Source organism: Hoplias malabaricus, chromosome X2, assembly GCF_029633855.1.
Source record: "Hoplias malabaricus isolate fHopMal1 chromosome X2, fHopMal1.hap1, whole genome shotgun sequence".
NCBI classification, from domain to species: Eukaryota; Metazoa; Chordata; class Actinopteri; order Characiformes; family Erythrinidae; genus Hoplias; species Hoplias malabaricus.
The window spans coordinates 51,660,012-51,673,523 of NC_089819.1; the positions used below are offsets into that span (position 1 = coordinate 51,660,012).

The following is a 13,512-nucleotide window of genomic DNA, read 5'->3' on the forward strand; positions in this document are numbered from 1 at the left end:
GTGTGTGCAATCTCTGCCTTGATGGCTAATAGTGAGTATGTGTGAATGCCTGGCAGCTGAAGGGCAGCAGGAGAAAGGAGCCGATTGTCTTTTTGTTAGTCGTACTAAGACGTCTCTTCATCCAGAGCAGCATGTGACTGTGTAGATCTCACTGTAAACTGTGTTTGTTTACATCAGGAGTCTGTATTTGTTCGGTTCTTTAATCTGCACTGTACAGGGGCAGTAACACTGATGGATTGATGTGTTTGCATTAGATCTTTTATATAGTGAATTAATTATTCAGGCTCTAAAGCTGGTTGGTTAATAATAATGTTTTGAAAATGATAAAGTGATTTTATTTTATGATTTTTTTTTTATTTACATGTTTACAGATTTACTGTATGTTCATAAACTAAAAGTGCCACTGTTGAGTTTGAAAGCAGTGTAGAAAACTGATAAACAGCAGGGAGTGAAACCAAAGTCATGGTGGAACATTTTTTTTTGTTCTTTAAATTTATATAACATTTGCAGTGCTTTATCAATAACATTTTAGCTATTTTAAATTGCAAGCCTTTAGTGCTCACGTCCTTCTTCTCTCTCTTGCTGCTGAAGGTCTCTTATGTAAGTGTCTGTATAATTATCCAAAAGCCATTTAAGTTTAGAAGCTTATTGAATTGAGTTCAGTTCAGTGGGTTTATATTTCAGGTATATTGACTGTCTGTGAGGAGTGTGGTGTGTTCTCCCTGTGTCTGCGTGGGTTTCCTTCGGGTGACTGTCTGTGAGGAGTGTGGTGTGTTATCCCTGTGTCTGTGTGGGTTTCCTCCGGGTGACTGTCTGTGAGGAGTGTGGTGTGTTCTCCCTGTGTCTGCGTGGGTTTCCTCCGGGTGACTGTCTGTGAGGAGTGTGGTGTGTTCTCCTTTTGTCTGCGTGGGTTTCCTCTGGGTGACTGTCTGTGAGGAGTGTGGTGTGTTCTCCCTGTGTCTGCGTGGGTTTCCTTCGGGTGACTGTCTGTGAGGAGTGTGGTGTGTTCTCCCTGTGTCTGCGTGGGTTTCCTTCGGGTGACTGTCTGTGAGGAGTGTGGTGTGTTCTCTCTGTGTCTGCGTGGGTTTCCTCCGGGTGACTGTCTGTGAGGAGTGTGGTGTGTTCTCCCTGTGTAAGCGTGGGTTTCCTCCGGGTGACTGTCTGTGAGGAGTGTGGTGTGTTCTCCCTGTGTCTGCGTGGGTTTCCTCCGGGTGACTGTCTGTGAGGAGTGTGGTGTGTTCTCTCTGTGTCAGTGTGGGTTTCCTCCGGGTGACTGTCTGTGAGGAGTGTGGTGTGTTCTCTCTGTGTCTGCATGGGTTTCCTCCGGGTGACTGTCTGTGAGGAGTGTGGTGTGTTCTCCGTGTGTCAGCATGGGTTTCCTCCGGGTGACTGTCTGTGAGGAGTGTGGTGTGTTCTCCTTGTGTCAGCGTGGGTTTCCTCCGGGTGACTGTCTGTGAGGAGTGTGGTGTGTTCTCCTTGTGTCAGCGTGGGTTTCCTCCGGGTGACTGTCTGTGAGGAGTGTGGTGTGTTCTCCGTGTGTCAGCGTGGGTTTCCTCCAGGTGACTGTCTGTGAAGAGTGTGGTGTGTTTTCCACGTGTCCACGTGGGTTTCCTCCCACAGTCCAAAAACACACGTTGGTAGGTGGATTGGTGACTCAAATGTGTCCGTAGGTGTGAGTGTGTGAGTGAATGTGTGAGTGTGTGTGTTGCCCTGTGAAGGACTGGCGCCCCCTCCAGGGTGTATTCCCGCCTTGCGCCCAATGATTCCAGGTAGGCTCTGGACCCCCCGCGACCCTGAACTGGATAAGGATATGACAGATAATGAATGAATGAATAAATGTTTGAAGAAATCAGTGTGATTACTCTTTCAGAGTCCTCCGTTCAGAATCTATCTTCAGCCTTCTGTTAACATGCCCACTTTAGCATTTACTCTACTCTGTGCCATGTGCAGATCTACCTGTCAACATCTGCTCTTATCTTCATTAGTTACTGAGCTCATAACCCTGACTCTGCAGCAGCAGCAATAACCCTCACGGCTCCCAACACTGCACCATCAGCACAGAGGAGGCTGGAGGGAACAAAGCTGTAAATCTGAATTCAGTGTGACCTGACGATACCAACACAGATTTTCACACATGTACAGGGAAACACACACACACACACACACAACTAAAAGCGTATTATTCCATTGTTAATCAAATGTCTATTACATAATAACTGACACTTATGTTCAATTCATGTAGAGGGGAGTGTGAGGAACTAATATGTGGACACACAGTTGTACCCAAAGGGTTAATAAACCGCGCCCCCTTTAGTGTACTCTGCTCTGATGGCCTTCCATCGCCAATGAATAATACACATCCATCCCATCTCCAATTAAACCTCCCCCATAAATTACAATTGCGACAGGCTCTTTTTCTCAACCTTACCATCTGCAAACGGGTCCTCTATCTCCCACTCTTTCTTTTCCACCTTGTCTCTCCCTCCATTACCCTCTCTGACTCTCTCTATCTCTCTCTTTCTGTATTAACGAAGCCTGGGTAAAGCTCCATCAATATGTGGAGTCAGTAGGCCGTCAGCTTTGCTGGAGCAGAAATCAATCACAGTGTCTCTGTTGGAGGTCTTGAAATAGCCAGGAGGCTCTGGCTCTGGATGGTCTTTTTTTTTTTTTTTGATGTTGTATGTCTTTTGAAGCCTGCAAACAATAATATTTTAATCCAATAAAGTGCATGTCCAACCGGTGCTGCAATATTGACATGCTTAAGAGAACATCAGCTAGCACTACTCAACGTAGGCTTTAGTTCAGAGTAGTTATATGCAGCTTTTGCTAAATTTAATTTGTTACTAACCATTTTTAAAGACTTTCATAACATTTAAGTTTTAATTATAAATTCAGTAAAGCTCCGGTTGACTCCCACAGTCTAAAATCACATGCCGGTAGATGGATTAGCTACTCACAGGTGTGAGTGAAATTGTGAGTGTGTGGTGCCCTGGGATTGAGTGGCACCCCCTGCAGGGTATGTTCCTGCCTTGTGCCCAGTGATTCTGGGTAGGCTCTGGACCCACCGTGACCCTGAACTAAATAAGTGCTTACAGACAATGAATAAATGAATAAATTAATGTCACTGAAAGTAGTGCTGCTGTCACACAGCTCCAGGGACCTGGAGGTTGTGGGTTCGAGCCCCGCTCCGGGTGACTGTCTGTGAGGAGTGTGGTGTGTTCTCCCTGTGTCTGCGTGGGTTTCCTCCGGGTGACTGTCTGTGAGGAGTGTGGTGTGTTCTCCCTGTGTCTGCGTGGGTTTCCTCCGGGTGACTGTCTGTGAGGAGTGTGGTGTGTTCTCCCTGTGTCTGCGTGGGTTTCCTCCTACAACTTAGAAATACATATTGGTGGATTGGTGACGCAAAAGTGTACGTAGGTGTGAGTGTGGGAGTGAATGTGTGAGTGTGTGCTGCCCTGTGAAGGACTGGCTCCCCCTCCAGGGTGTGTTCCTGCCTTGTGCCCAATGGTTCTGGCTAGGCTCTGGACCCACCGCGACCCTGAACTGGATAAGTGCTTACATACAATGAACTAATGAATAAATTAATAAATGAAAAAATGTCCAGTATATGGTACGACGGAATATTTTCTCAGATACTGATTTTTACATATTGTAGCACTGATTTTCCAGTAAAAATGCTAAGCTGTCAGGACGGACTTTGTTATTGTAGATAATGAAAACCAGACACACATGAAATTGAGGTAGTTAACTGTCTAATATATGTTATGATCTGGTGATTTTTGCCAGTGTCCTAATACACAAACTAGCACTGATGTAGTAAAATCAAATTACTGAATATTCAAACAGCTGTTGTCAAACATTTCTGATTTTACATAAAGAGAACACCTTTGATCCTTTAAAGGCAGGAATTAAAGATATTCGTAAACAAACAAGCGTTTGGATGTGTGGGTGGACTCTGTGTGGAAGGTCTCACAGCGATTTGCACAAATAGATGCAGGTTATGAGTAACAGCTACAAACCATCATAGCAACAGTCTCCATTGTTCTGCTGATGCTTCCAGTAACACTCCACTCTGCAAAACATATTTCAGTGAAGAATGCAATTAACTGGTAGATAATAAGGGAATAAGAGATAAAGACACATAATGCACCACAAGGAGTGAGTGAGTGCTTAGAGGCTTTGAAGCCACAGAGATGCTCTTTACCCATACACAGCACTGGCTTTGTAGCTGAAATGGTGGAGCCCTGGAGAACCAGACAATTACCATCATTCTACTGATCTCAGTGCACCAGCTGACATCAAAAGGCCTGGTTCTAAGGGCAAAACTGGTTGACCAGACTTCAAATAGCTCAAAGATGAGTAACTTATTCCTTGGCAGCCACTGCCAGCTTTTTCCAGCTAAAAAAAAACAGCACAGCCAGCATATCATCACTGTTGTGTCAAAACCTCATACCCCAGGAGAAGGGAAAAATTAGCTTATTAGCTTTTATTGTAAAATAACATAATACTATTCTGTTTTATATAATTTTGTTCCAACAGCAACTAGCTGATCAGCTAAATCAAAATCAAACTATTAAAGTTCAGCCAAATATATAGCATTTACACAGTTTCTTCCTTATTCCAAAAGGAGTTGATTAGCCAGGACATAGTGTCTGAAGTCTAATTTTCAGGAATACACAGCTAATTTAACTGAAAGTTAATGATACAAAGTAATTTGTAAGTCACCAGTCGGCTACTACTGATGTTAGCTGAATGTTTTAGCAATACACGATGCTATACAGTGCTAGAGCCCTCAAAAACAAATCATGGCTGTCCAGTGAAAAACATGTGACTCCAAAAATGTTCACACAGTGTTAAGGGCAGCTGCTGTGTTAAAATGACATTAATTACACAGTTTTGAGGCGAGTATGTGATGCTTACAGCACCTACACAGTGATAATTGATAGCTGTAAATATGTTAGCCTCATTAGCTTTGTAGCTAATGAGCTAAGAAGAAAACCGAGACCACCACAAAAGTCCTACTCTAGAAGTAAATATATGTATCACTCAAACAGCTCTCAATCATCACGAGACATGTTTGACACAAACAGCACTGCTTATCTCAGCTGTGATCACTGACGATGTCAGATAATTCAGGTCACTATGATTTCACACGCTACTGACTTTCAGTGTGCTTACATCCCACAGGGGCACCGCGCGTGAGGTGGTTCAAAGAATTCAGGCTTTGTAATGTTTCTGATAGAATGTCATATCACATCTAAAGTTAATACTTGATTTTCAATTCAGAAAAAAAGAATCAAGATTCGGTCAGAAAATTGAGTTCACATTTGTTCACATTTGTGTTATAATTGCTGCTTCAGAGGAAGCTATAGAAAGACATACCGTAATGCTCTACTTCCTCAGAGGCAGCAATTGTGTGCTATTTCACTTTGTCTTAGCCTCTGCCTCAGAGTTAGCAGAGCATTATTCTACAACATTCTGTAGCTCCTTCAGAGGCAGCAGTTATAACTCAAATGTGCAGCAAAATACTAGTTCAGCATCTGCCTCAGAGGCAACACAGCATTATAACATTATGCAGATTCCTCCGAGATTTTTGCAGCACTTCCAACAAATTATGAAACAGAACTAAGTGTACATAAAATAAGGTAATTGTAACGCACACTTATTTCTTCCAAAGATATTTCTGCAGGTCAGAGCAGGAAAACACAGGGTGTAGGTGAATCTTTATGGCGCGGAATTTGAAAATCACCCGCCTTTGCTGGTAACCGAATAAGACGTCCTGCCTCAAATGCTGCTCTACCTTTAGAGCTTCCATGGACAGGTACACACGTACTAAAGGAATGTGATAAACCGAGCACAGGTCACTGCTCTTTCCCTTCTGATTCACTGATGTTTTCCATCACTTTTCTGAAATATAGCTCAGCACCACAGCGTCCTTTCCTGTCCTCCTGCTGTTCAAACTAATACACCTCAACAGGAGCCCATTCACTGGCTCTGAACATCCGCAAATACAAAGGTGTTCATTTTGCTTTGCTCCATTTGCACAAGCATTTCTATTTATTTGAGACAAGATGGATGAGATGGCGGCACGGTGGCGCAGCAGGGAGTGTCGCAGTCACACAGCTCAGTCACACAGTCTGTGAGGAGTGTGGTGTGTTCTCCCTGTGTTTGTGTGGGTTTCCTCCGGGTGCTCTGGTTTCCTCCCACAGTCCATAAACACATGTTGGTAGGTGGATTGGCGGCTCAAAAGTGTCCGTAATGAATGAATGAAGATGGATGAGTCGTGACTAGCTTATTGGGTCATAATAGCTTACTTTTAAACCACTCTGAATTACCATGATAGTGTTTAATAATATACTGAAAACCAAACAAGACGCAGGAACAGCTAAGTGACCACATGATGTTGTCATTTTTCAGTAATCAGCTAAGGGTTTTTGGCTGAAGCTTTTTTCTATTCTGTCATTGATCATGATTGGAACGTCCATCCCACTTATGTAACAGTGTGAGGCTGTAGTACAGTAGATCAAACAGTGGGAACTGTAGGTCAAACTGACAGAGCAATTAGTCACAATTAACACCAGTCAGAGATTGATTTTTACGGCAGGCACTGAATATTATCTTTTCCTTTTATATGGGAAATCTTGCTCATTATACTTCGCATTCCTGACAAAAATATACAGCGTTTCCAGATTATAGCGAATGCCTGAGTAACTGACAGCAGAGGAAACTAAAGCAGAAAGACACAGTGTATTAACACTGCCATCAAGACGGAGGCTGTCACCCAGCTTCAGTAATAAACACATCACCAAGGCAGATTGGCAGCCTGTTATTTTAAAATGAGCCCATGGGGAATGATGTGTGTGTGTGTTTGGGGTGGTGGGGTGGGGGTGGGGGGGTGTAGATGGCGCGAGAGAGAGAATAGAAGGAGTAGGAGAGGCAGAATAGGGAGAGATAAAGACAGATAATAGGAGGAGAGAGGGGGGATGGAAGGTTATGGAAAGAAAAAATAGGGGGAGAGGGAGAAGCAACATGGATAGAGTGAGGAAGAATGGAAGGAGAGAATGTGAAGAGAGATTACAGGATTAGAAACAGATAGAAGGGGATGAACGGATGTTAGGAGAAAATGGGAGAAGTGGGGGAACAGAGAAAAGGGAGGGATGGAGACAGATAACAGGTGATGATAAGATAGAGAATATAAATTGAGAATGAAAAAGAGAGAGACTGGGAGAGAGAGAAAAAGAGCGAGAACGAAGGGCTCTCTCTCTTTCTCTGTCTCTCTCTCGCTCTCTCTCTCTTTCTCTATCTCTCTCTCTCGCTTTCTCTCTCTCCTCTCTCTCTCTGTCTAGCTATCTCTCTCTCTCTCGCTTTCTCTCTCTGTCTAGCTATCTCTCTCTCTCTCTATCTAGCTATCTCTCTCTCTCTCTCTCTCTATCTATCTAGCTATCTCTCTCTCTATCTCTTTCTCTCTCTCTCTATCTAGCTATCTCTCTCTCTCTAGCTCTCTCTCGCTCTCTCCCCCCCTCTCTCTCTCTCTCTCTCTCTCTCTCTCTCCCTCTCTCTCTCTCTCTCTCTCTCTCTCTCTCTCTCTGACCATCCATGTCCTTGAACAGGAAACATGCTCTGCTGCTCTTTAGGAAAATCACAGTCTGTGTCTCAGGGAGTCGAGGACGGTGAGGCAGGAGTTGTGAGCATGCTCAGTAGCGCTTCTTGTCCAGAATACTGATCAGGTCTCTGAGTGCAGTGTCATCATGGCTGACTGGATCCTAACTGGATCAGAGTAGAGAAAAGCTATCAGGCTGCTGTTGGCAAGAAACATTTCAGATTGAAAAGGCAATGAGCATAAACAAATGGTTACCAATTATTATGCAAATATTATGCAAAAACACCCTTCTGTGTTAATTACTGGTTACTGTCTGAAACATGCCATAAACATGTAATTGGTTCCCAGGAAACAGGCGGGAGGAATGTAATTTGTTCAAATGGATTGGGAGGAGATTTTCAAATACGTCATAAATTACTCAAGCTCCTCCTAGGCCCTGATGTTTGCCTGTTCTGACAGTCAGAATTGACTCTGGAAGAATAAATGTGCAGTATAACTTTCATTTTTGCTGCTGTAGACTTAGTTCTGTTTTATAATTTGCTGAAAGTGCTACAAAACCTCAGTATTCTGTTCTATTTGAATGAAGGATAATAAAACTAAAAAACAGATTTTTGCAACACTTTATGAAATATTCATTCATTCATTCATTATCTGTAAGCGCTTATCCAGTTCAGGGTCGCGGTGGGTCCAGAGCCTACATGGAATCATTGGGCACAAGGCAGGAATACACCCTGGAGGGAGCGCCAGTCCTTCACAGGGCGACACACATTTACACAAACGGACACTTTTGAGTCGCCAATCCACCTACCAACGTGTGTTTTTGGACTGTGGGAGGAAACCGGAGCACCCGGAGGAAACCCACGCAGACACAGGGAGAACACACCACACTCCTCACAGACAGTCACCCGGAGGAAACCCACACGGACACAGAGAGAACACACCACACTCCTCACAGACAGTCACCCGGAGGAAACCCACGCAGTCACAGGGAGAACACACCAAACTCACAGACAGTCACCCGGAGGAAACCCACGCGGACACAGGGAGAACACACCACACTCCTCACAGACAGTCACCCGGAGGAAACCCACGCAGACACAGAGAGAACACACCACACTCCTCACAGACAGTCACCCGGAGGAAACCCACACAGACACAGGGAGAACACACCACACTCCTCACAGACAGTCACCCGGAGGAAGCCCACGCAGACACAGGGAGAACACACCACACTCCTCACAGACAGTCACCCGGAGCGGGACTCGAACCTACAACCTCCAGGTCCCTGGAGCTGTGCCCCCCCTTTATGAACCAGATTTACTGATTTATGGCTCAGTTTTTGAAAACTCTCCTCCCAATCTGCTTTAACCAATCATATTCATCCCTGCCTGCTGCTTCCAGAACTATTCTGAGTAATGCCTTTACACACGTGTGCAGTGACACAGAAGGGTTTATAAAATCCAGCAGCACTGCTGTGTCTGATCGGTTCATACCAGCACCACACACACTAACACCATGTCAGTGTCACTACAGCGCTGAGAAGGATAAAACATAAATAAATTATAATGCATTAAATCAGGTTTGCTTTTGAGTTTATGACTTTAAATAGTGTGCAGATCCAGTGTAAAGCATGCAGGCGCATTTTTGTCTTTCGAGTGAACACTGTGCGCGTTGTGAAACTGCTGTCAGACCATCAGACAAAGAACATGTGTTGTGAAAGAAAGCCAGTGTGGTCGCGGTGTGGAGCAGCAGATGTGTCTCTCTCTCTCTCTCGCTCTCTCTCTCTCTCTCTTTCGCTCTCTGTCTCTCTGAGCCCTTACACTGAGCAGAAAGAAAAGCGCAGTATGGGGAGGAAGGTGAGGGTGAGCTGTGGCGACAGGCCGCTCGATGATGTCAGAGTCGAGAGACCGACAGAGCGCTGCAGCACAATGACAGAAAAGGTCAGGAAGGATACTCACAGAGATCCAATAACACTCCGACCTCAGGCCTCCAATGGGAATATTTACTCCAGAATAATTGATGCATTATAAACAAACAGCTAATTAGAGATGCATAAAATTCATCATTCCACTTTGTCTCATCAGTAGCTACATCTACACATTTGATTCACATACATTCAGTGCATCAGATGCTATGAAAATACTGCAGATGATCATGTGAGCATTGAATCTCTCTGTGGTCATCTCTGCCTTACACAGATGTACGCGCTACTGGACCATCATACACATCTCTTTAGCTCCCAGAGAATGGCCAAGGGACACGGTTATGGCCTCTGTGTGCTCAGCTGCCTGTGCCATTGTTCAATTAATTACATTCCTTTAGCACCTCGCCACAACCTAATGACCACCACCATTACTCACCGCAGTGACCACTCTCCCGGCAATGCTACTGTTTCTGGCTGAAATAGTCCCTGTCGTCATATTGTTCCTGTACCAGTTCCTGTGTTTCAGTCTCCAGTGTGGTATTCAGACTGTCAGGCTGCTCTGGGAGCATGCAGCACTTAATAGAGTCAGTCAATAAGAGGGAATTGACAGGGCTCGGAGATGAATAATGACCCTTGTAGATCTTGCACACCCTTCCATGAGTAAATACACATTCAAGAAACATATGTAGCTTTGCTGTGCTTTTGTTAGTAATATTAGTAAAGTAAACACTGCACAGAACAGTGGCATTTTTTCTAAGCTGCTAAATCTTAAGGTGTGCATTCTCAGTTTCACAAGTAAGAGGAAGTGGTGCTGTATGAAGTGGAGCTGTAGACCTGTGAACATCTCACCTTAAAATTACCACTAACATGAAACGCAAAGACACCAGCAGAGCGCAGATCTTTCTCACCGTGAGGATGAAGCAGTCGTCTGTGTGATCTTTCACAAGGGTCTGGTGTGTGTGTGTGTGTGTTTGTTTTTTAAGAGATTATCAATAATTCAGAGCAAGTTATTGATCCCTGGTCCTTTATGTCTCTGCAGTCTGGATGTGAACAGTGTCAGCAGAAGGCTGGGCGTCGCTGGCCTGCTGATGGTGCCATTGATCTTGGGGCAGGGTCCTACACTACAGCAGCTACGCACACTCATATACACACGTGCTGAAACTTGAGCCCACACCCCAGCACCAGCCTACTGGACATGCACACGCAGAGTATTGTTGTAGTGTGCGAAAAACAGTCTCCCTCCTGCTGATAAGGGCAAGGTTAACCGATGCTAACCCCAAAGAAAGAATTCTGAAGGCAATTCCACAAAGTGAGGAAACCAAGTTTGCACCCATCTGCAGCTGTGGCTCCAAACCGTAGTCCCAGAATACAGTCTGTCCTGCTCATTTTGTTATTCTCCTTGCTCCCAACACACCTGATCCCACTAATCAGCTCATTAATAAGCCTCTACTCGGCTGTAGAGGGTGAGTTTAACCAGGAAAACACAAATAAACCCGGGTAACACTGGGGACAGGGTTGAAAACTTAAGCTCTAAATGGTACAAACTTACAGCTCAGGGACAAATGGATCGTCAAATTAGCAGCACTCTAAACATCCAGGCTCAGTAACAACACAGTATCTAAGCTCAAGACATGTACGACACAGTATACTTGTGAATATACTGTGTGTTTCTAATGCTTGATTGAACTTGTTCTATCAGTACCATGTTTGAAAAAAAATAAAAGGCATAAACATCCTTCCCAAGGGAAGTTTATTCATTCATTTATTCATTATCTGTATCCAGTACAGGGTCGCGGTGGGTCCAGAGCCTACCTGGAATCATTGGGCTCAAGGCGGGAATACACCCTGGAGGGGGCGCCAGTCCCTCACAGGGCGACACACACACTCACACATTCACTCAGACACTTTTGAGTCGCCAATCCACCTACCAACGTGTGTTTTTGGACTGTGGGAGGAAACCGGAGCACCCGGAAGAAACACGGAGAACACACCACACTCCTCACAGACAGTCACCGGGAGGAAACCCCACGCAGACACAGAGAGAACACACCACACTCCTCACAGAAAGTCGCCTGGAGGAAACCCACGCAGACACAGAGAGAACACACCACACTCCTCACAGACAGTCGCCTGGAGGAAACCCACACAGACACAGAGAGAACACACCGCACTCCTCACAGACAGTCACCTGGAGCGGGAATCGAACCCACACCCTCCAGGTCTCTGGAGCTGTGTGACCGCGACACCTACCTGCTGCACCACCGTGCCGTCCTACGTTGTGTTTCCTCTACTCCAAAAACATATCAGAGTGAAATGTACAGTTCACGCCATGACTGAACATTTCCTCTTTGAAACTTCAGTGTTCATAAGACCATCTCAAATGTGTGGATTTATAAAGACATCGATTGTTACATCACAAACCTAAGGTACGAATCCTTCCAGCTACGTATCCTCTGTGCCTACATGCCACACGTTTGTGTCTCAGTTCCCAGTTAAAGAAAGTTATCGCAGATAAAACTCCTGCTCAAATAAACAAACATTGCTCACTGCTGCCCTCTTGGGTTGGTGCTTAGATGTTATTCAAGTGGCTAAATCTGGAATTAAATTGCTGTTAATTAACAGTGTTTTAATGTTGATTTAACACTGGTGAATTTACTGTGCATGCTATAAACTGGATTGAAATACTAACGTTTGTAAAAAAATGTTTTTGCAGCCAGAATAAGTGATTGTGATCCAGTGACAATGTAATAATTGTGTCAGGCCTATCACATAAAAAAATTGTCTTTCTTAACACACATAGCAGACAATAACCTCTGCTGACTGAGAGAGATACCTTTGTGTTTGTGTGTGTGTGTGTGTGTATGTGTGTGTGTCCCCTTCATGGTCAATAGAGTCAAAGAGGTTGATTAAAGATGGGGGAGCAGGTGGGGTCCTTCTTGTGATTCATTTGAAGAACCTCTCTCAAGTCTCCTGTCGTTACTGGAGCATGCAAGCGCCAGATTGAAGGGGATGAGTGCCCTCAGGCGCCATCCCTTTCAACTGTTTCTTCCCCTGGTTCCCCCTTCCTTTAATGTGAAATCATATCCCAAACCCCGATGGTGAAACCACACACTTCTTATCGATTGATTGATCGAGAGGAGGAGAAGCAGAAGCCCGGAGCTGAGTATGTTCTCCTCCACTGAGCAATACTTTAATATTAACATCTCAGCTGATGCTTTTGGAGCTCAGCCAATAAAGATGCTTACTCACGCAGCAGAAGTAACTGCTACCTTCACTTTTACAGTTAAAATGGATTTTAAATATAAATATCCTTCATTAGGAGATGCTTCTGGGGGAGATTAGATATGAAATGATAGATCGGGAGTTCAAAACAATTACAGGTATGATTACAAGTATGAAATCATCATCAGTTGGGTCTTTAAGATACAGGAGAAAATGATACTGAACACTCGAATCAGATCTGAGTAGCTACACGGGTGTTTCTGCTCCTCATTCCACTATAACACGACTCAGTGGGTCTGAAAGGATGTGGAGCTGTCAGAAGAATTGTTTGACTGCCCCACACTGAAATGGTAGAGGTTTCTAACAAATGTACAGAGTAGGTGTTCTAATAATCTGGCCACTCAATGCAATGCAATGTCCTGGAATGTGGACCAAGTAAATATCATTATAGTCTTCTCCAATATTGATAGAGGAAAGACAGGCGAGGCTGGGTGGGTTTTAATGCACCCCTACGGACATCTGAGTCTAGCCCGGCAGCTGTAGGGTGGGGCTGACCAAATCTGACCCAGTAACCAAACTCCATCAGTATTCCTTCATAGCCCCAGTCTCACACACAGACAGATGAGGACAATCACATTAGATTCATGCTAACTGAACGTAGCTTATTCTTGACATGACAAATAGACAGTCATTGTAGATTCAAAACATGTCACGGTCCTGATACTATTCAATTTAAGAACCCGCAGGAGTTCAAAAAGATACCCAAAAT

General features: G+C 44.5%; 1 protein-coding gene across 2 annotated transcripts in view; it reads left to right on the top strand.

Annotated features, from left to right (window-relative positions):
* LOC136677469 (microtubule-associated protein 1A-like) overlaps positions 1-13,512 on the top strand; it is a 48,080-nt gene that overhangs the window by 2,608 nt on the left and 31,960 nt on the right. The window lies entirely within an intron of this gene.